The sequence below is a fragment of the Suricata suricatta genome, chromosome 13 (assembly GCF_006229205.1).
Source record: "Suricata suricatta isolate VVHF042 chromosome 13, meerkat_22Aug2017_6uvM2_HiC, whole genome shotgun sequence".
Classification (NCBI taxonomy): Eukaryota; Metazoa; Chordata; class Mammalia; order Carnivora; family Herpestidae; genus Suricata; species Suricata suricatta.
In genome coordinates, this window is record NC_043712.1 from 31,372,337 (window position 1) to 31,392,107 (window position 19,771).

The following is a 19,771-nucleotide window of genomic DNA, read 5'->3' on the forward strand; positions in this document are numbered from 1 at the left end:
TGCCCACAGTCCCTGACAACCAGAAAGCAGTCTACTGTCTGTCTCTGTGAAGCTGACTCCTCTAGGTACCTTGTAGAAGTGGAATCCTGCAGTCTTTGTGCCTCTGTGTCTGGCTTATTTCACTTAGCCTAGTGTCTTCATCTCCTCCACATTATAGTGTGTGTCAGTACTGCATTCCTTTTTAAGGCTAAATAATATCAGTCGTGTGGGATTTGAAGTCACAGGACCTGTGTCCAAATCCTAGTTTTTTTACCTAAGAGCTCATGTGACCTTGAGTGTGCCCTTGGCTTCCCATTTCCTCATCCTTAAATAGTGAAAATAGTACCTACCTCACAGACATGTTGGGTGGAGAATTTGATATAATGGATGTGAAACCTCTTTAAAAAGATGTGATGCAGTGGCTATTTTTAGCTAGAAAGAGGCCACTAGGTTGGCTGCCAGGGGTTGATTTTTTTTTTCTCTTGGCCACCCTAGTGACATCTTTCCAAGCAGTTCCTTGTCCTAGCTGCACAGCTGATCCAATTCACTTCTCATGGCGGTCAAATAAATGACTTGGTTGTTTTCCTGTCAGCCTCTCAATGTGTCATATCAGCACAGCCGAAGATAAGGAGCCTCTGTCTCTGACCCAGACACTTTGGACCCGGGTGTCTCCATTCTACGCCAGGGAAAGTACAACCCTGAGGGCTGGAGAAAACCCTCTTCCCTTTGGCTTTTTTTTTTTTTTTTTTTCTTTTTCGACATTCTAAAGTAACACCAGGCTCCCTGTTTCTGGGCCTGGCTCTGAGAGGTCAATCTACCAGATGGTGGGAGGTGAACTAGTGGGAAGTGACATGAGGCCGCATGGCCTGGCCTGGGAGTTCGGGGCCTGAGGACTAGCCTGGGTCTCTTATGGATACACTTTGTGACAGGAAGCGACACACTTCTTCAAGCTAGGGTGGCCACCCTCCTCTGTGATGAGGGGTGGGATTTGATGGCCCCCAAGGTCATGTCTGGCTCTGGCCTTCTGTGAATCATAAGTTATTTAATAATGCCATTTCACTTTTTGTCAGTGACTCTTGATCTTTCCTTCATCTCCACTCTTCATGTACACTACTTGTCCCCAAGAGCTGCTCATTTCAGTTCCGATTTAAACTTGGTCCTTACCCTTTGCACCGAGTCTATTGCTTCCCACCTCCCTCTTCATTTTGACTCCTCTCTGGTCCAGTTTTCTGTTGTCTAGGGAGCTGGCTTTAGAAACCTCTGCTTTTCTAATGCATGCTGAAAGATTAATGGCAGATTGTGGCTTCAATTCTCATTTCATTTGCATTTTGGGAGAAGAGCATACTTCAACCTCAGAAGAATGGCCCTCTCACAGTAGAGTCTAGACTCAGAGTAGAGAGATAGGCTCAAAAAGTAGACAGGGGGCCACATTATGTAGGCTTCCAAAGAGAAGCTAAGAGGTTTGGACTCTATCCAATGGCTGCAGGGGAGCCACTGAGGGTTGTTGAGCTCCATCTGAGCTATATCTTCCGGAGATCATTCAGGCAGCTCTCTGAGGACTAAAGTGGAAGAAAGCAGAGGCAGGCAGGAGTGTGAATCCAGCATCTAGGTGAGAGAGACCCAGAAGAGTGGCAGTGGAGATGGAAAGGGAGAGCTTGGTCTGAAAGATTATACAGGAAGAGACTGGACTTGGCCCCAGTGGCTGCAGGGATGAAAGAGGCAGGAGTTGAGAAAAGTATTGAAAAGTGTCTAGCCTGAAAGGTTGGGGCACAGTTTGTCTGTTGTAAATAGGAAAGCACCTGCCCTACTGTTCTCCTTCAGCTTACCATGCTGCAGCCATGGCCATATCTGCTCCTGCCTCAGGGTCTTTACACTTGTGGACCTCTGTGCCCAGTTTTAGCTTAAATGTCACCTCTTTCAAGAGGCTTCCTTGATTGCCCATTCTAAAGCCATCTCCCTGCCCTCTCAGCCCCCACCTTGGGTCTTAATTCCCCTCACTCTTTATCTCCAGCTGATGTGAACTCATTCATCTATGTGCTTCTTTCCACTACAGTTTAAGTTCCACATGATGAGGGGTCTTATCTGTCTCGCACATGAGTTATCCCTGGCACCTAGAATAAGGGCTTGGCTTTTAGCAGGTGCTTAGTGATTATAAGAGTTTAATGAACTGAAAGGGAGGAAGGGAGGAAGAAAGGAAGGGAGGGAGGGATGGAAGAAAGGAAGAAAGGAAAGAAGGAAGGAGGGGAAGAAGGGAGGGAGGAAGGAAAGAAAGGAGGGAGGACGGAGAAAGACTGATGTGGCAGGTTATTTCCAAAGATGGCTACAACAAAATCTCCCATCTTACGGGCCTTTTATGATGAGACTTGCTCCTCCTCTCACCAGGTGGAGTCTGTTCCTCTCTCTTGAACCTGGGATGACCCCATGCTGGCTTTGACCTGCAGAATGTTCCTGAAGTGACACTGCATAGCTTTGGGGCCTTGGCTTTAAGAATCTTTGTGGCTTCCCATTTTCACCATCTCATACTGCTTCTTCTCAACAGTGCCATGAGACCGCTGTGCCCAAGAAAGTCCCCTGTGGGAAAGGGAGCCCTCCAGTTGACAGCTGCAGCTGAGCCCAGCCCTCAGCAGATTGGCTGGCTGAATGTGGCTGCAGGAGTAATCCCAGGTGAGAAGAGCCCTCCAGCCACGCTGCAGAGTTGTAGAAACATGTCGTTTTCAACCACTAAGTTTCTTTCTCTACTTTGGGCTTTGTGTTTAAGGAACTGGTGGACATCTAGATGGAGATGCAACAGCAGGAACTGAATGTAAATAGTATACGTATACACACACATATACATATGTGTATACATATGTATGTATGTTTATAGTACATGTATAAATACATACATGTGTACACATGAATTTCAGCAGAAACTGGTTTGATGACCTGTAAATTATATATCTATGAGCCTTGAAGTGAGTAAGAAAAGAACTTTTGTTTTTTTGCTGGACTGTAAAAAAAATTGTAACAATGGTGTGTTTTCTTATTCCCACTCTGAAAATGTTTCAAATGGATGAACAGGTATAGCCAGATAAGGGTTTCCAATCATGCGTGGTTTGAGAAGCATTGGCCTGCCTGAAGCTTCTGTCCCGCTGTGTTCCACAGCCTGAAGCCATTCTGCTGTCCTACTGTCACTCCTTTGGCCAAGAGTTCGGACAATAAATGCGGAAGCAGCAATTTCAGGCCACCCTAGCATCAGTAAACATGCATCTGGTGCTTTTCACCTTATAAAGCAATTTCCCACCATCATTTTTATTTAATCCTCATACTAACTCTGTGGCACAGGTTCCGGTTTTTTCAAAATGGGGAAACAGAGGATTAGACTGAGTCATACAGTGCATAGGGAGCAGAGTGAGGAGGCATCCAGTGGACTCCATACTCCTGGGTCAGTACCATCACCCTCAGCCCATGGGACATTCTGTGAGCTTCTTGGAAACTATTTACATAACAAAGAGAACAACCTTGGTCTTGAAAGCCATTCATTGTCTGTCACAGGAGACAGGGAGATATCATCTTTGGGCAAGGTCTTCACCCATCTCGTAATTTAAGTAACACTTTCATGCTAATTTCCTCTCCCTCCTAGTGTTAGTCCTGGCTCCTGGGAAAGGAAAGGAAGTGCTTTCACACTTTATAGACAACCTTGGCTTCAATCATATCATTTGCTCCATTTTTTTTCTCCTGCAAATTATGAAAAAGCAGAAGTAAAAGCTTCTCTGTTTCTCTTTAAAGGAAGAAGATAATAGTTGTTTTGCACATTTTAATTTAGCATATTTAAAAAGATTGAGAGTTGATTTTTTTTAATTGCAGGATTTATTTTTGGATAAAAATTAATGTAGGATGAGCTAAGAATACTTTTTTTTTTTTTTTTTTGGAGTATTGGGAGACAAAGGGGGAAGGGCTTTGGAGATTTGTTTGCAAACCTCCAGCGACTTTTGTGGCCTCCCTGAGATTACTCCCTGAAAGTGGGGTGGGGGGTATCTTCTAACCAGACTCTTTATCTCTACAGTTTTTTATCACAGAAGAAAGGCTCTCCTTTCCCCTGTTAGTGTCACACTCATTTCTTGACTAATGCAAGCTGCTTCTCACTACTGCCTTCCCCACCCCTCTCCACTGTGCCCCTGGGTCACTGCTTCATGCTGAGCCACTCCCCACCCACCTTGCTTATTGCTGAGACCTGGATTGCCCTATGTGGACTTCCCCACTGGAAGCTACTCATTCTTCCACTTCCCATGCTCCATGGCACTGGGAAAGGAGTTGACATTTTCTTGGATCTTCTTTTATGTTTACAGACATTACATTTTCACCCTAGTTAAGAATTGCAATGTATTTTGAATTTTATTCTATCTGGCTATATGATCCACTGTCTTTTCCATATCACTGTCATCTATTAGCCTTCCAGACACTATGGTTCATTTATTAAAGACTTTGGCACCTGATTCATGACCTTTCTCTCCATCTCAACTCCCCACATCATCTTCCTAGGACATTTCAATGACAAAAATTGAACCATCCAACATCCTAGTCTCATAATTCCAGAACTCCTTCTTTCTGGAGACCATTACCTTGCCTCAATTTCAGTCACATACTCAACTCTCATGTTTCTCCCTAACTCAGTAGCATCTTATTCAACTATTCAAGAGTTGCCTATACTCACTACCTGCAGATTCCTATCTTCCATTCACTCCCCACCCTACTTCCGTCTGGCTTCTTACCCCAGTCATTCCACTGAAACAGCTGTTCACTAAAATTAATAGTAACTTTCTAATTGCTAAATCCAGTAGGTGTTTTTCCAGTTCTTATCCTACTGTAAACTATATTCCAGTATTTAATATTGTTAATCATTCTTTCCCTTCTTGAGACTCTCGATTTCCTTGCATCCAGAATATGCATCCTTCCAGTTTTCATAGTAGCTGAAAAGTCTGTCTCTGGTTTGTCATGGCTCCTCTTCCTCTTACATATTGGAAATTGCTGGAATTGTCCACTGTCTCACACCCTCCCTAAATGATCGCTTTCACGCTTATGACTGCTGTTAACAAGTGTAAGTTCACTAAGCCAAAGTACTTCTTTTTCATTCATACCATCGCTAAATCAGGAATTCAACTATCTTCTAGATAGCTCTAGGTGACCTGTAATATATAGCATGCCCATAAACCAGCTCCTTCTCCTAAATTCTACAATTCACTCATCCTTGCCTAGGCACTAGGTTAAAACTTGGAAATCACTCCCAACATCTCTTTCTCCTTTGTCAGCCACATCATATCAGTGGAATGTCCTGCCAAATTAAAACTTCCCCTTTCGCTGTCTCCTGTATTGGTGCAATGGCCTTCATGCAGGGCTCCCTGCTTCCATTCTTGTTCACTTATGGTCTATTCTCATGCCATAGTCACCACCATCTAATGAAACATAAATATGACCAGGCAAGCCTGCTTAAAGCATTAAAATAAGGAGTATGTCCAGGGGAATGTCTAAGCTCTTCCCATACAAGGGTTTCCTTGATTGAACATCTGCAGATGTCTTCACTCTGACTACCAACCCTCCCTCCCTGATCCTTTCTGCCTCCATAGCAATTAACTATATGGAGTCCATTCCTGACACCATCCCCTGGTGCCTTTGCTGGTATTCTTCCGTGCCTGGAATTCCTCATCATTCTCTACCTCTCCTTTGCCTGGCTAAGCCACATTTATTCTTTCAGACTCAGCTCACAAGTCCTTCCTAAGCCCCATGGCTAATGTATGAGCCTTTCCTCAGAGCTTCTACAACACCGTGTACATATCTCCATCAAGTTGCTGTATACCATTTTTCTATGTATATCTTTCCACTACAATATAAGCTTCTTGAATTCTCTGTCAACCTTCTGTCGCTCTTGCCCAGACCAGTGTCAGGTATCTAGAAAGTGCTTGGAAAAAGCTTTGGGTGTTGAATTAAGAGCCAGTGTTCAAATCCTTTCTTTTTCCATCCATTTCCCATGACATAGATAAATCACCCTCCTTGTCTGAGCCATGCTTCCTTATCTACAATTATTCTATTTACCTTTCAGGGGAAAACTGAGGATCAAACGAGATAACATAAATATTCCTTGTAAACTGCAAAGTACTATGAAAATGTTTTATTACATAGGATATGCAGAAACACACAGAGGGGAAAAAAAGATCTATCATAACATTATGGATCCTGTACAAATTTTAATGAGACTTCATATTCATTCAAAAATCTGCATAAGCATTTTTATATCTGTGTGGTAGTCTGTAAAGTGCAGCAAGGGGTTATTTCTTTGTTTTAAAAACCTAGCCAAGGAGCACCTGCATGACTAGGTCGTTTCGATATCCAACTTCAGCTCAGGCCATGATCTCACGGTGGGTGGGTTCAAGCCCCCACAAGCCCCTGGAGCTTGCTTTGGATTCTGTGTCTTCCTCTCTATCTACCACTCCCCTGCTCATTCTCTGTCTATCTGTCTCTCAAAAATAAATAAATGGTACAAAAATAAAAAAAAAAATAAAAATAAAAACCTAGCCAATATGCCCAGAGCATGAGAGCTGAACTTGTGAAAATAATCAGATGATGTTATTTTAATAGCCATGACAAGAGCACTAATCCAGTTTCCACAATAGAAGCACAAGAATCGACTGAGAATCTGAAGGAATTTATGGCGATGCGTCTTCTTTCCCTGGTGCCTTCTGACTGATCCTTCTACCTAGCTCTTCCAATGGGGACATTTTACCTACCTCTCAGTTCTGTGCAAAAATCAGGCCATTGAGAGGGGAGGATTCAGGTAAGATTTCACAAACAAACCCAATTTACCTTAAGTGAACACATGTCACTCATCTGATTCTTTATTGCCTGGCAAGAAAGGAGGAAAAACAGTTCCACTCTGAAAAGACAACTCCCAGTTCTAATTCTAATGGAATTAGAAATAAATGAACAGGGGCACCTGGGTGGCTCGTCGGCTAAGCCTCCGACTTCGGCTCAGGTCAGATCTCACGTTCGTGGGTTCGAGCCCCGCATCAGGCTCTGTGCTGACAGCTAGCTCAGAGCCTGGAGCCTGCTTCCAGTTCTGTGTCTCCTTCTCTCTGCCCCTCCCCCTCTCATGCTCTGTCTCTCTCTGTATCAAAAATAAATAAAAACATTAAAAAAAAAAAAAAAGAAAGAAATGAACAAACAATGAATGGAAGTGACCTGCTTTAACGAGTCAAATCTTTATGGAAAATTGGAGCCAGAAAACTCCTGGTTCCAGGTTGTACAATCGAATACTCCAAGGAACTAAAAGCATGGTGTGAAAGGAGCACACACATTTCCTCATGGGAAGGAGGGGGTGCTTCTAGAACAGGGGTGGGTGTGGGGGGAGGGCAGAGACCCACACCTGGGTTTTGGAGGTGGAGATCTGGCTCTGCCATGTACACAGTAGATGACCTTTGGCAGGTTATTTTATCTGTTTGGACCTGATGTCACATGGAGATTAATAATAAGACATGTCTCATAAAGTGGTTGAGCGAGAGAGAGAAAAACCCAGTCTATATTCAATAAATAGCAGATATTATTTTAATTAAAGTTAAATTTATTTGAAGAAAAGTGAAAAATATGGGGAACTAAGAAAAATATTTGGAAAGCTGTGTCGGGGCTGATTCTGTAGCTCTTGAATTCTAGGTTACAAAGTTTAGATTTTGTTTAGACAAGGGGGAGCCCCTGAAGGTTTTGAGCAGGAGTGTGACACAATGACAGATGTGATTTTTGAAGTTGATCTAGAAGTGCTGTATGGGAGGAGCTTGAAGGGAAATATCAGGAGGCAGAAGAACCAACTGGAAGCTATCATTTGGTCCAGTGAGACCTGAGGAAGTCCGACCTAGGGCAGTGGTAATGGGGTTGAAGAAGAGGGATGTTACTGGGCTAGAACTGGCAAAAGGTTGTTAAAGATGGTCCCAGTGCATTCTCAGCTTTGTGGCTGGGGGTCGGTAGTGCTCATTACTTCTTCAAGGAAGAGCCAACGGTCATTTGAGTATAATAACTCTCTAAACATCCTGTCTGTGATCAAATTTTGGTATGCTTCAGTGGACTGACTATTGGTTCTTATTTCAAAAGAATTTATGTCTAGTTTTGTTTTTTTTTTAATGCAATCCGTAAGAAGGTAGGATTCACCAACAGAAACACCCTCCACAGCAGACCTGGCTGGAATGCATCTCTTCTTATTAAGTGGCTCCTTAAGACTTCCCAGCCCACTGCAGGGCTACCCAGGTTAACCACATTTGTTTGCTGCTGGCAGGTGTTTGAACGCAGGCAAGATCCCATGCCAACTCCTCTGGCTCTTCTTCCTAGAGTGTCTGTGTTCTACTCACCCCCCCAAACTGGCTGAAAACATGAGCAAATCTGATCCTAGTACAACCATGTTGAACAGTCTGTTCCTTCATTCTCCTTATCAAAGAACTCAGCCTGGCTGCAGAGGCACAGCCTCCCCAGGGAAAGCTATGCTGAGACCTAGTATCGCATCCACCTTATCTGTGTTGTACTATTCTGTCCTTCTTTAAACTCCCCATCTGTTGTCCTGATACTGAGGTGAGGCTTAATGGTCTGTAATCCCCAGGTTCTCAGCGATGCCTCTGAAAAAAATTGGGCCCCACATTAACAACTTCTCAGTTTTTGGCCACAGTGTCTTTTGTAACCCCATTTCTCTGGTGACCATTTCATACCTCACATCTTTTCATACTCCAGACAATGGGGGGAGGGGGAGGGTCCCACTGTCCTTGCTGCTCATATCCAGCTCCCAGGAATATATATATATATATATATATATATATATATATATATACACACATATATATATATATACATATATATGTGTATATATATATATTTTTTTAATGTTTATTTTTGAGAGAGAGAGCAAGAGAGCAGCAGGGGAGGGGCAGAGAGAGAGGGAGACACAGAATCCAAAGCAGGCTCCAGGCTCTAAACTGTTCGTACAAGCTCAGAGCCATACATGGGGCTTGAACTCACAAGCTGTGAGATCATGACCTGAGTGGAAGTTGGATACTTAACTGACTGAGCCACCCAGGTACCCCACCCAAGAATATATTTTTTGAAATAGGCTTTAAATGTATTAATCAATTTATTTTAAAATGTGTATTTAGGTTTATTGTGTGCAAATTATTGAATAGACAGTGCTGGAAGCCTCTTCAAGATGAAAGAGACATATAGTCCTTGTTTTCAAATGAGGTTGGAATCCAGTGGGGAGATTGACATATACACAAATGAGACAAGTGAGGCTGTGTAGGGGTGGCCTTGAGGAGGAGGAGGGTGGAAAGCTAAGTGGGGGTTAAATCTGTGACTTCTCAGCTACAAGACTTAACTTTTATATTGAGGGTAGGGTACTTATAAAACCTTTTCTCTGCAGAATGGCTGATAGTAGAATCCAAGAAGGCTCTGGGAACAGGTGGAGGGCCCATTTCAGTGCCATCTCTGAGGGCTATTAAATGCTGAGTGTCCATTTAGGCCAAAAGTATGGCCCAGAGTTGCAGTTGAAGGGGCCACTTTGTTTCTGTGAAAACAGAAAATACGTAAAAAAGGAGTAAAAAATACCATTTTTAATGATATATAAAGGAGATCAAGACAGTGTGCTTTGTAAGTAATTATGGTTTTGGTTTAAATCTAGAACTCAAGTAAGGCTTCTGCTAATTAATTAATTTTTTGTACTTTGATTGTTTTCAGTCTAAATATCTCATTAATACAGCCTCTAATAGAAGACACATTTTATGTAACATTCCATGAGAAGAAATCATATGAATTTATTGCACATGTAATTTCTATTTTTCCATTTGATCCCCATGCCAGCCCTGTAAACAGCACTTGTCTTAGTTCAAAAAAATTGTGCGACTTGCTCCAGTTTCTCCCTAACCAGAGAGTAATTTTCTGGAAGTCAAGGAGGACTTTGTGTCTCCAAGGCCAGAAAAGAACTGAACTGGAGAGTTTGAGATAGAGCTGTGGCAAAATCTTACAAGTTTCCTGAGTTCTGTGCTTTTATTAAAGAACAGAATAACAACCCATGTTGGGTAGCCTGGATCAGCTGGGACCACATCCAAAGGAACATCTCTAATGCTGGAGCCATTGCTGGAACCCTAAGGAGTGAGGGCAGATTTCAGCAAGATCAGAAATTCAGAAATTGTTGGGTTCACACAAAAGGATAAAGACTTCAGTCCATGGGTCCAGCGCTAGTAAGGGACAAAGCCAGAGGTAGGATCAATGGATTCATAGCTATGAGACCACGGATGTGTGCTCTTCTTTCAAAGGATGTCTTCAGCCTCACCTGCTTTTATCTTTAGGTTTCTATTACCTCTAATTCAGGGACCTTATGGTGGCTTCAAGCAGTTAAAATATACCTGAGATCTCTAAAGCAGAGACACACCTTTATCATTGTCCATGTCCTTAGTTTAGCCAGGGCTTCATCCTTTAGTCGGACTTAAGGTTCCATGATGGGGACACTATCCACAGCAATCCTGGTATACTGTATTTCCAAGGTGGCTGTGTGGATTATAATAGAAACATCCTCTGGGGAAGAGTTTTTCTTCTCCAAGGCAAGATCAGAAAATGTGGCCTCCTATCAATTAAATTTAAGGATTCTAATGTAACAACTTAGGGGACACTGGTTTTTAAATCATAGAATGAGACAAAGCAGTGATACATAAAGCCTGTGATAATCATGGAGTATGATTATCACTATTATTTTGGCTTAGGACCCAGGATCCAAGAGAACATAAATTCTGTCTCTGCTCAACCTCTTCTTTTCTTTATGTATTTCCAAGTATATGCATTAATAAAGAGCAAAGGCAAAGAAAGCTACATTCACATTTTATTGTCCACTGGGATTGAGACCCAGTCCAGCACAGAGAACTTTGGCAGCCTAGGCTGGAGTTATGGAGAACTCAAGAGCTTTAGCCAAGGGTCAATTTAACATGCTTGTTAACACAAGGGCAAAAATACACAGAGAAAAAGAGACTCATCCAGGTGCCAACTTGGCTTAAACTGCCCAGGCAGTAGCCTCAGGACTATTATTGTTAAATTTATCAGTTTCTTATTTTATGTTTAATATCTTTTGTGTCCTGAGTAAAAATTCTTTGTCAACTTCAAAATCTCAGAGATCTCTCTTATGTTTTCCTCTACGAGTTTTATAGTTTTAGTTTTCTGATTTGTTCAATAATTTATGTCAGGTTAATTTTTGTGTATGATGTAAGGTAAGGTTGAAGTTCACCTTTCCCCATACAGATATCCAGTGATTCCTGCAACATTTATTGAAGACTGCCCTTTCCTGAATAACTTTGTCACTTTTGTTGAAAAATGTATATGTGTGAACTTTCTAATCTAGTTTGTTGATCCATTTATCTATCCTTATACCAATATCACACTGTCCTGATTACTATAATTTTATAGTAAGTCTTGAAGTCAGGTAAGTCCTCCAACTTTTTGCTTTTTTTTCAAAATTATTTTAGATATTCTCAATCATTTGCAATTCCATATATATTTTAGAATCAGTATGTCAATTTCTACCAAAAAAGACTGCTGAGGTTTTGATAAGGATAACATTGAATCTATAAATAAATTTATATATTAGCAATATTGAGACCTGAAATTCATGAACATATGTATATCTCTTTCTTTTTTTTTATCTTTCAATTTACTTAGTTAGTCTCAGCTTATCACAGCAATATTTCATAGTTTTCAGTATATAGGTCTTGCATATATGTGTTAAATGTATTCTTAAGTGTTTTATTTTTTATGTTACTGTAATTGGCATTATTTCTTTGATTTTATTTTCTAATCATGGATAGTCAATGAAAATATAGTTGATTTTATACAATTACCTTGTAACCTGTGATTTTGCTAAATTCACCAACTAGTTCTAGTTTTATGTAGATTTCTTAGGATTTTCTGCATACATAATCATGTTTTCTTTCACACGACTTTTTAAAAAATGTTACATGCCTTGTAAAAGCAGTGATATTGTCTTCTTGAAAAGTGGCTCAAGTCTTGTCTTGGGAACTGACCAATACAATTACCTCATCTTTGGGAAAGTCATGGGAGATACTGTCCATCAGTGAAGTCATGTTGATTATACAGTAAATCAGTAACCAGCAGTCACTGGAAGATTTCACTGACTGAGTAGAATAGGAAAGAGGTTGATAAATGCCTCTTGGTATTCCTTCTTAAGAAAGAGGTAGATGGAACAGCAGAAAAAAGTCAGAGAAAACCTAGGAGTAAAGGATTTCAAAGGACCGTGGGTTGGGCCAGTCAACCAATCAGGAAAGGACTGACTTTTGGAGCAGGTGTCTGGGCTCTGGCAGAATCTGCTAAGATATCCCACTCTTAATGAATCATTTGTGTGGGCAAATGTTATCAATATCTCCAGAGATTCTAATATGCTGAACAGGACACTGCAGTACTGGCATAGTTACCGGCATGGCTTTCCTCTGTGTTTCCTTGGGTCATTATTTAGAGAATGACTTGGAAGAAATAAGGTTATTTGGAAAGTTAATGACTGCCTAAGACACATGTCTAACAATGGAATTTGGATTTGGAGATCAAAGTATTAAAAACTGAAATTATGAGCTCCTAGTTAAGACACTAATTTAAGATGCTGGAATTTTGAGAAAAACAAAAACTTTGCATTAGACAAACCAGGGTTCAAATCTCAGTTCTGAGGGATGTTCTCCATTTTCCTCCAGACCCACTTTCCACCATTCTTCACCTTACTCTGTGTGCTGAGGGCTGACCTAAGATTTGCTCTCTTGCCTCCTGTTGAATTTAGCCAATGGGAGATATGGGCAGGAAATTAGAGGTAAGAAGTGAGGTCAGGATATTTATTTTCCCAGCTCCCTTTCAGTTGGGTTGCAAATTGGCCATGACTGCTCCTGACAGTTGACCCTTTCCTACAGCTTTCTCTCCAGGTGCGAGTAACCACTGGCTTTTCTTGCCCCTTCATGACCAAGGATAGTAAAAGCTTTCTGCTATTTCTATTAATGGACTCCTTTATACCTCTTGCAGGTTTTCTGTAACTCTGCATGCCTTACAGTGTTCCCTTCATTCAACTTTCTTGAGTCATATCTTTTGAGGATGTCATCTGGACCCTATTAGACCAACCCATCTGCTTACAAGCTTTGGAACTTTGAGCAAGTTATTTCTGTAATTGAGTCTCAGTTTTTTCATCTATGAAGTGGAAATAAAGATATCCCTTGAAATGATAAGGGATAATAGATGCGAACAGCTCATAGTAACTACCCAATAAGTAGTACTTAGCATCATCATTAGTAGCAACTATTATCATCTGAGGACTGGCAAGATCATGGTGTCCTCAGTGACTATTCAGACAAAAATTATAGAGCTGGTTACTAGTTATCCAGAAGCAGCGAGAATCTCAAGTAATGGAAGGTGAAAACTAGGCAAGGGGTTGGAAAGACTTACTAGTACTTTGAAATAGAGTAATTTTGATATTTTAATATAAGAAGGGAGATACAGGCTTAGGAGTCTCAGAGACTTGATGGGAGGATCCTAAATATGGCAATGGAGGTGTTCACCTTGTTAGAAAAGAGCAGGTATGGTAGTGTTGCATATCACAAGACAAATCCTTGAATGAAGATGCATTGAGCTGTGAGTCAAATCTTAAGAAAGGCAAAAATATAAAAGAAAAGAAGTTATTATTGACATAAGGGCATCCTGAAGATCATCAGCCAGATGGGAAAAATGAATCCCTGACTGAGATTACAGATCTGGTAAGGAAGCAAGGTGATTACATCTTGTATCTTGATGGTCCCCAGCTCACTTCTATACCGTCACTTAATACCCACTGCTATCCTGGCTGGCTGGCCCTTTCCCTCCTTCATATCTCAGTCTCTTAGAAGAGCCCACAACCAATTTTGGTGGAAAGCTCTTTTGGTTCACTCACTGCTCGCTTCTTCCCAGGGCACACGCCACTTTCCGGATGGAGGGTCAGAATGGGTTCACGCCGAAGCTCCCCATCACGGTTCTTGCAAGCTTTCTCCGCACAGACTCTCAGGCTTTATCGCTGAGTCTTACTAGTCATTCAGAGCCCTCGATATTTGGATGTAATTTATGTCCAAGGGATTTTGCAAGTCCTCATGCCATTTACTTTCTGTTGAATGCCCCTACCTTATCATTTCCTCTCCTGTGCCATAGATATCTGAGTTCTTTTCCCAAGAGGCTTCTGAACTCCCCCCAAATTCAAAGAATGAAGCTGGAAACCAGAAGGTGTCAGACCTAAGCAAATTTCAGATTCTGCACAGCTTCTAATAAATCCTTACTTGCCACACAGTTTTTTTTCCCTCCCAGCAGGTAGATGAAGTGATGAGATCGTCGCCTGTACTTAATTGTAATAGAAAGGAGAGGAAGCTTGAGAGAAAGAGCTTGTGTGAGCCAGAGGGAGAAAAGAAACCCAGAGAAAAGATTCAGTTAGTTTGAAATTCTAAAGTGGTAGATGTCTCAACAGGGGTTGGGAAGGTCCCCATTTGGATATTCTGTCTATGAAATTGCATACAATTCTGATGACAAAGAAACAGAGATGGTTTCTAAATAGAAGGAATCCTTTGGCTTCTCAGGGAGCTCTGTGTGAGCTCAGTTCTTCAAAGGACATTACCAGAAACCAAAGAATGAAAATAAAGGATGGTGAAGATTTGTGCAAATGACGTCAGAAAAGCAAAAGCTCAGGATAAATCCTGAGTTGTGAACAATGTTCAGGGCATCATAAAAGACACAGAATGCTACTTGGAGCAAGTTGAAGAGTGAACAAGGCAAAAGCAAATGTCTTGGGTAAATGCTTTCAAGGCCATTCCAAAAACACTTGGCCTTTATTTGCTCTGCCAAGGAGAATGACCTTATGAATGGAAAGGGTAGAACAATCAGCGGGGCAGAGGGGGGAAGGCATAAAAAAGATCAGCGAAGTCTGGACTGGTGAAGAGACTGTGAGTGAGCCCAAAGCTTTCAGCCTCCTGCCCAGGAACATTGTATTCTAGGGAACTGTGAGACCTTGCAAATGAGATTACTGGGCCACTTCTGGTTATCTCAGAGGAGCTGTGAAAAATGGGGGATGTGTCAGAAGTCTGGAATCAGCTAAGAATAGTTCTGATTTTCTAAAAGGGGAAAAAGTGGGTTATGTAGAAGGATTGTAAACTTAAATGTTTTACGGAGACCAGAAAATAACTAAAGAGTCGAGTAGGGTGGATAGAGACCCTAGTGAGCTGGAAAAGGCAGGCTCCTTCTTAAAAGGGCAGCTGTTACTAAGCTCCAGCTCTGGTTGTAGCCATGCCCAGAATGGTTGGAGCTTCAACATATTTAAGTTAAATTTTAAGTTTTTCAAATGGAGATCACAACTTAATTTTTTCTTAATATTGTACAGGCTCAATTAAATAGGTTTGTAGATGGATAGGGCCAATAGGCCATCAGGGTTTGACTTCTGCCCATAGATTTGCTATCTTGTGGCTCAGCAGCTAAGATAGTCTATTAAATGATCACCTGGAAAGTATTTTAAAGGATTAATGATCCTTGGGAGCTACACAGGTTCACTAAGGACAAATACCAATATGCCACACTCTAACCTCTCTCAGTTCCTGGGTTCTGTGGTAGACTTGGTGGTGTGATTTCAGCAAAACTCTGACAAGGATAACTATATTCTCCTGGGGGCCAGATGGAGAAATCCAAATGGAATATGAGTACTTCTAGGTAAATTCTTAGCTGAATTGAAAAACTATGTTCAAAGTTGATGGATTAATAAACCAATACTGACTAGTAGGTTGATAGATTAATAAACCAATATTGACTGACCAATAGGAAAATCTCTAGTCTCTTGTCTCTGACCAACTACAGTTTTAGAGCCCAGAAATAAGGAAGAATTAGCTTATGGCTTGACTACTGCACAGTGCAGTGAGAATATCAACTCCTTGACCCTGGCTGTGCATTTTGTAGCCCAGGGGGCAGCAAACTGGCCCAGTTTGTATAACTAAAGTTTTATTGGTACATAGGCACACCCATTCTTCTCCGCTTTGTCCCTGGCTGATTTTGATAGATAAGGACAGAGTTGACTAATTGCAACAGAGACTGTATGGCCTGAAAATTCTAAAATATTTACTACTGTCCCTTCACTAAACAAGTCTGCCAACTTTCTGATGTGGCTAAACATCATCCTAGTAATTTTAGTGACCTTATTAGACTGTTGACTAACATTGGATCTGTCAGTCATGGTCAATAAAAGCCCAATGTCTGTATCCTATGAACTGATATCAAGCTATGTATTAAATCCTAGATTGAAACAATTGATTTAATGACTAAAAGAGCAGAGCTTTAAATTTATTCCTGATAAAATTTAGCTTATTGTTTTGTAATTCTTTGCCCAATGTCTTGATAATGACTTTGTTTTTATGTTCAATGCATAACACTTTTGAGGTAGGCTGGGATGGGCTTTCATGGTGAGGTAGGATTCAGAGGTCTGGTCAGAAGTAGATCTAATTTGGGAGCAAGTTCAGCATGAAGACCCAGGGGAAGGAAGAGTTAAGGGTCAAGGTCAAAGAAGCCATGCCCATCATCACCATGATGGACAAAGGCAGAGCAAGAGGTCAGGAGGTGAGTAAATGCAGAAGCAGGACAACATCAGAGTAAAGCCAAGAGAGTTCTAGATATTGTCTTTTAATGGGGAAAGGATGTCTTTTCCTTAATGCCTACTACAAGAGTAATTAGGTGAGCTCAAGAGGGTGGGGCCCCATGATGGGATTAGTATCTTTATATGAAGAGGAAAAGACTAGAGCTTACTCTGCCTTGTGAGGACACTGCAGGAAGGTGATCATCTGCAAGCCAGGAAGAGGGATTTTACCAGGAAGGTAATCTTATGCCCCTTAATCTGAAACTTCCCAGCTTCCAGAACTGTGAGAAATAAATATCTGCTGCTTAAGGCCCCCAGTCTGTGGTGTCTTGTAATAGTAGTCCGAGCTGACTAAGACAGATGTCATCAATTTTACCCTTTAAAAAAAAATTATGGCTAAAAACGCATAACAAGAAATGTGTCATCTTAACCATTTTAAAGTGTATAGTTCAGTAGCATCAGGTTCATCTACATTGTTGTGCAACAGATCTCCAGATCTTTTCATCTTTCAAAACTGAAACTCTTTACCCACTAAACATGAACTCCCCATTTCCCCTCAGTTTGACTTTTTAAAATAAAAACTTATCAAGGCAGTGAAGAGAAGCACTACCAGATATTTAAAAGTGTAATTCAAAAGCAAAATAATAACAGTAGATGCAATCTGGTATATTTTCATTTCTTGCTAATTAGTATCCTCTTTTCTACTTATGTCTTCAAAGGGGAAAAAATGTAATTCCTACTTCCATTTACCTGCTTGAGCAGTGAGAGCTTTAGGGGCTGGGACCCAGGTTTTTGGCTGTTGGTAGAAAAATCCTAGTTAGTGTTTTCACAGCTTTGACCGGCCTGTGGAAGAAACCCTGAAGGAGGGCGTGCCCCCTCTCGGCTGGCATGCCCCAAAGGCTTATTTTTAAAGAACCAATTCCTACTGTTGCTTTCCTTCTTGCTACTGAAGAAATTCCCTAGGGTTTTAGAATTCTTTCTCTCCCGGAGTTCTCTTTTTTCATACTTCTTCCATACTCTTTGACCAAAGCCCAAAGAGGTAGTAATCACATGCGTTCCAGTTCTGTTTCAGTACAAAACATGGTCATTTTCTCTGCCCTGATGAGAGAAAGCTTTCCAGTGCCTAAAAATGAGCCGCCATTCTCCAGCTCACTTGTGAAGTAATTTCCCCCTATGTGCAACTGTCCTGTGAATGTCAGTGGCACTTTTTTCTTTAAATACAGATTGCTATTTGAAAGTGCCAGGAGTTATTCATCTTTATACAACACAACTTTTTAAAAGATGGAAGTATCTTTATGTTTTCGGGAAGTATGTGATTGTTGTAAAATAATACTAAGGTTAGAATAAAAATGAAAGCCTTCTTATAGCCACATCCTAAGAGATTACCCATTTTGTCTGAAAAAAGAAAACAACAAAATTTAAACAGAATTCCGCAAGAGCTTTAACTTATCAATTCAGAAGAAGCTGTCTTAATCCTATCTAGAGCTGATGCAGAGTATGGCATCAACGCTAAAGTTGTGTGGTTTCAGGGTCAGGATTCTAGAGTCAGAGAGACCTGGGCTTGACCGTGTTCACTACCAACACACTAGTTGTGTACCCTTGAACAACTCACTTTATTTCTCAAAACCTTTGCTTTCTCATCTTCAGTGTAAGAATAGTAATCATCTTTAAAGTGGGGATAGCTCGCCCTGGGCTTGGGAGATGACGGGACATAGAACATATGTACTGCCTAGCATTAGTGCCTGGGATGCAGTAGGTGCTCACTAGTAATTATAACTATTAGGCTTTTAAAGATTACTTTTAATGTGCTAAAATACACGAAAAAATTTTTAACAGCTTAACAGTTTTGTAAGTTACAGTTCAGTGGTATTAAGAACACTCACATTGTTGAATAACCATCCCCGCCATCCCCCATTATATTAATTATTAACATGGCTCTAAAGCCCTGTCCTGGAGGGGAAAAAAAAAAAAAAAGAGTGAATTTACCTCTCTCCTGTGTGAGGCTTTGTCAGAATAGAGTCCTTCCTCATCTCAAAATCTTTTCAAATCTGGTCATATGTTTGTGGCTAGATTTTGAAAACCCCTTCATATGAGGTGTTCGAGGCATCAGGCTGATTCTAGTGTTATCTGGTGTTCATAGCTGAAGAGGTGGGGGCTCAACAGACCTGCACAGCTACTCTGGGGTAAAATTAATTCCCAGACGCCCTTGCTGACACTTTGCAGTGTCTTCCTCAGCAGACGTTTCTGCCGGCTGCAGGTCCAGGCTCTGCTAATGGAGGTTTATAAAGGCCGTCACAATTCCTATGGTAACCCAGGAGAAAGGCTGTTGCCATGGGGACTAGTCAAGCCCGTATAAACCTTCCATCTCTATCAGACAGATGAGAACTATATGAGAATGAATCTTTTACTAGTTCACCTTCTGAAATTGCTAACAATTATCTCTGTTTTTGGAAAAGGGTTCATCGTTTCTTTCAGGTGGAAACTCATTCACGTTTTCAGCTTTAAATATATATTCTTTCAAACCTTGCCTGACGAGCTTGGTGTCAACCAAAGTCACCAGAGCCTGAAATGGCTGGTGATGGAACCATTTTCAAATTTCTCCAGTGTTACCAGCCACTAAGTAACGTTTATCACAAGCATGTGAACTTCATATTGTTTTAAAGGAAGAATAGGTTTTTTTTGACATGCATTAACCCTAAGCATATGTCTAACAATGAGCCTTTACATTGTTTTACAGTTAACTCTAGGAGAATCTGAGATCCGTGCAGGAAGGGTCTATGTCCTATCTACCTCCATATCTCTAGCGTCTAGCCTGCTGCAATATTAGGGATTCAGTAAATGAATGAATCAGTGAATCAATTTACTCCCGTATATTGACTAAAGCAGAGATAACAGTTTGGTGTCCGGTGTGTGATAAGTAGACGTTACCTCTAAAACATCTATTCATTTATTAAAAGACAATTTAATAATGCCTACCAGCTTCGTTCCTTTACTGATAGCATGGTTACTACTTTTAATTCATGGAGCCAGTCTTTAGGTACATAAAACTGAATAGGACAAGGTCCCCATTTTCCTGGAGCTCTTGATCTGTAGGCGAGACAGACAAATACCTCTGCCAGAGTAAAATAA

At 41.1% G+C, this 19,771-nt stretch overlaps 3 long non-coding RNA genes across 3 annotated transcripts in view; 2 read left to right on the forward strand and 1 right to left on the reverse strand.

Annotated features, from left to right (window-relative positions):
- The window catches only part of LOC115276736, a 51,007-nt gene extending 48,365 nt beyond the window's left edge, over positions 1 to 2,642 (forward strand). The window contains exon 4 of the long non-coding RNA XR_003902068.1: positions 2,519 to 2,642. This is a non-coding gene — a long non-coding RNA (uncharacterized LOC115276736). The remainder of the gene's footprint in view (positions 1 to 2,518) is intronic.
- A 3,990-nt stretch (positions 2,643 to 6,632) lies between these two features.
- LOC115276735 overlaps positions 6,633 to 19,771 on the forward strand; it is a 35,047-nt gene continuing 21,908 nt past the window's right edge. The window contains exon 1 of the long non-coding RNA XR_003902067.1: positions 6,633 to 6,787. This is a non-coding gene — a long non-coding RNA (uncharacterized LOC115276735). The remainder of the gene's footprint in view (positions 6,788 to 19,771) is intronic.
- LOC115276734 lies at positions 9,097 to 18,900 on the reverse strand. Its single transcript, XR_003902066.1, has 2 exons — positions 18,629 to 18,900; positions 9,097 to 9,544 (listed from the first exon to the last, which is right to left on the reverse strand). It is a non-coding gene; the product is annotated as an uncharacterized LOC115276734 (long non-coding RNA).